This window comes from Glycine max, chromosome 14 (assembly GCF_000004515.6).
Source record: "Glycine max cultivar Williams 82 chromosome 14, Glycine_max_v4.0, whole genome shotgun sequence".
Classification (NCBI taxonomy): Eukaryota; Viridiplantae; Streptophyta; class Magnoliopsida; order Fabales; family Fabaceae; genus Glycine; species Glycine max.
This window is the reverse complement of record NC_038250.2, coordinates 27347693-27351005: the sequence shown is the minus strand read 5'-3', so window position 1 is coordinate 27351005 and position 3313 is coordinate 27347693.

Genomic DNA, 3313 nt, shown 5'->3' with positions numbered 1-3313 from the left:
ATAACGGTAAAAATGGTATTTTTATTAATCACTCGTGTTCGTGTTTTTCCCGCGCCCACCGACACTTTTTAGTTCAAATATATCTTTTCTATTACACTTTTTTCTCTCCAGCCAACTAACATATATTTTCATTTTTTTACTGGTATGTGTTCTTGTTCTCATCTATTCATTTTGCAATACAGGAAAAACTACGTTTAAGTCGATTAAAATGCCCATTTTTACGACGGTTTTGAACCGTATATATATATATATATATATATATATATATATATATATATATATATATATATATATATATATATATATATATATATATATATAAACTGCACATAATAAACAAATAAAATGCAATAGCTTAGTGGCAAAGGATGTTATTACATGCTTCAGGGCAAGGGTTTAATACCAGCCCAAGGCATTTTCACTTATGCATTCCTTTTATTTATTAAAAAATGAAAACATGCAATTAGAAGGCTACTAGTGAGATTCGAACCCGAAACAATGAGGCAATATAAATCACATCCACCACTGGATCAAGTCACTTGCTTTGTTTAGTATTCTCCAAAAATAATATCTATTAACAATTTCATATCAGTAAACAAAACACGTGAATGTTTGTCTTCAACCTCCAGCCGGGTCATAAAGATTCGATTAATACCCATGAACCTGATTTCGAAAACCAACACCATTATATGCATTTTAGACACCTAAAAACACGTTTTAAATCACAGAAAAAATAGAAAACTCATATCATTCCTAATTTTTATGTTATTTCAAATTAAGGAGGCTTAAAACATAACACTCATATACTCAGAAAATAAACTTCGTAAACGCACAATAGGAACGACCCAACAAGTAAGGCAGAGGTACAAACAATCTTTGATACCAAATGTAAAAATATACAAGTATTGATCTAAAGATGCAAATAAATTTAAATGACATATTCAGATCAAACAGTAGAAACTAAATATAATGAGCGTACCTCCAGCCATTGCAGATCGAACGCAAAGCGGCGCATACACGAACCCGAAGACAGTTTTGTTCTTCCAGACCCTTACTCACTCTGAATAGATGATGTATTTTCTGAATAGAGAAATGAGTTTGGCGATCCAAAACTGAGAGCACCCCATCCTATTTATATAGTCTGTCCATCATATAGCTCAACCAATTTGTTATCAGAACGTGGGCTTGAGGATAGGTACATGATTTGTTACTGAAGGTGGTTACAAAGATAAGGGTTGAATATGGAAGGAAAATGGACCAGATTCAGAAAACAAAATTCCTGAAAAATTTCAACGGGGAAATAACCAAAACAGAACGTGGAACGTGGAGAAAAACATAATGCTTGAACGTGGGCCATTCCATCAGCGGAAGCTTGGGATTTACTTCATGCAATTCAATGGACACTGGAGCTTGGTTACCATGATATTGTTTTTGAAAGTGATTGTAAAACTGTGGTAGACAACAAATCATTACCTACTCTAGGAAATTCTGATTTTCACGCTATTATGGCTTAATGTAGAGCTATCCTTCCTAGTCTTTCTAACTCTAGGTGAGTTTTATCAAGAGATAAGTTTCCCATTCTCTTACAAAGGAAATTCTGTTTTATGCTTGTAAACATTCTTTTGAAAATCTCTTACAAAGTCCTAATTGTTTCCCCATTCAAAAAAAAAAAAGTTAAAACATAATTGCTTTAAAATTCTTATATGGCTCAGTGTCAGAAGACACTTTCCTCAAATCCAAATAAAACAAATATAAGTGAGCACAATGCAATTATACAATAAAAAAAGACAGATATAAAGATACTTACAAAAAATCATGTTGATAATCAACTTAAGTGTCTAGTGCAGCAAGCTGATAAGGCATAGAGAAAGGGTCTCTGGTTAGAGGACTGATGTATGATTGAGATAAAGTGAAAAATTAGTCCATATAGTCAATAGTTCACATTCAGAAGGCATCAACTCAAAGAATTCGTATCTGCCATGATAGCTTGCGGAGAAAGCTAAAGGAAAAAGAGTAATAGGAAGGCTAGATTATCATTGAATGAATAAGCTTGCAATAGTTAGTTATTACAATTGATTATATAGTTAGTTACAAGAGTAATTAAATTGTAACTAACTAACTCCAACTCTAGTTACATGATGAACTAACCAATTAAACTAACTCTAACTCTAGTTACATGATAATTTATGCTAAGATCAACAACATGTGATCCCCAAAGCTCACCAAGAAAGACATTATCAACTCACTACTGATAATGTTGGTTAACAATAGTGCAAGATGGAATAAGAGGTGTGAGCTCCTTTGTAGTTGCTAAAGCTCTTTGCTAACGAGCAAAAGCCATATGCAACACTCATTCGACACCATGTGATGGACCCACATCGTCCTTCTTGGGACCAACTCGTCCATGTGGTCTACCTATTGAGTATGGGGCATACTGCTTAAAAAAAGTAAATAAAATTAAATAATTTTAAAAAGAAAAACTACATAGGAAAAACACAAGTTGTCACTGTATAATCAAGCAGAGAAAAGAAGGCAAGATTGATTACCTCGCTGACCCCAAAATGGAGAAATGGGAGCTTGATTGCGATTGGACAATGACAAAAAAGGATGCATCTTAAAGACCTTCTCAAGGAAGGGGTAGGTTTGTAATTTCCTTGGGCAGGGTTGCTAGGAGCAATACTGAGGTGGCAATAGCAACTCCCAAACAAAACCCACAATAAATTGGGTCGGTGAAAGCCACATAACTTATTTAAAACAATACATTCAGCTTTCGGCTTTTGCTTTGTGCACCCAACATTTTTTTTGTATTTCTAGAAATATCCTTTTTACTTCTTCTTCTTCCTTTTACCTTCTTCACTCATTCATTTGGTGCTTTCTTTGCATTCATTCATTCTCATGAGAGAAGAGGTCCAATGTGTCCACTTTGATCGAGGTGCAAGTGTTACGGTGGTATGTCGACAAGTGATGGTTGTGGTGGTGGTTGGTGTGGTTGTTAACGGCGGAGGTAAGTTGCAACTTCTCTTCGATCTAGTTTTGTGTTTGCATATAAAACTTACGGATTGATAATTTGTAAGTTAATTTTTTTATTTTTAAAAAATTTGTTTTATTGTTTATTTAAATATAATTAATATTATTATTTAAAATATTTTTAAATAGGTATAGTTTCATAATTCATTTGTAAGTTTTTGTTTTAATAGATTGGAAGTGGTATTTATTTTTAAAAACATTTAAACTTAATGATTTATTTGAGTCGTTTTATTTTAAACTTGAGTTTTTTAGTGCTTATAATTTTATGAATTGCAATTAAGTACAA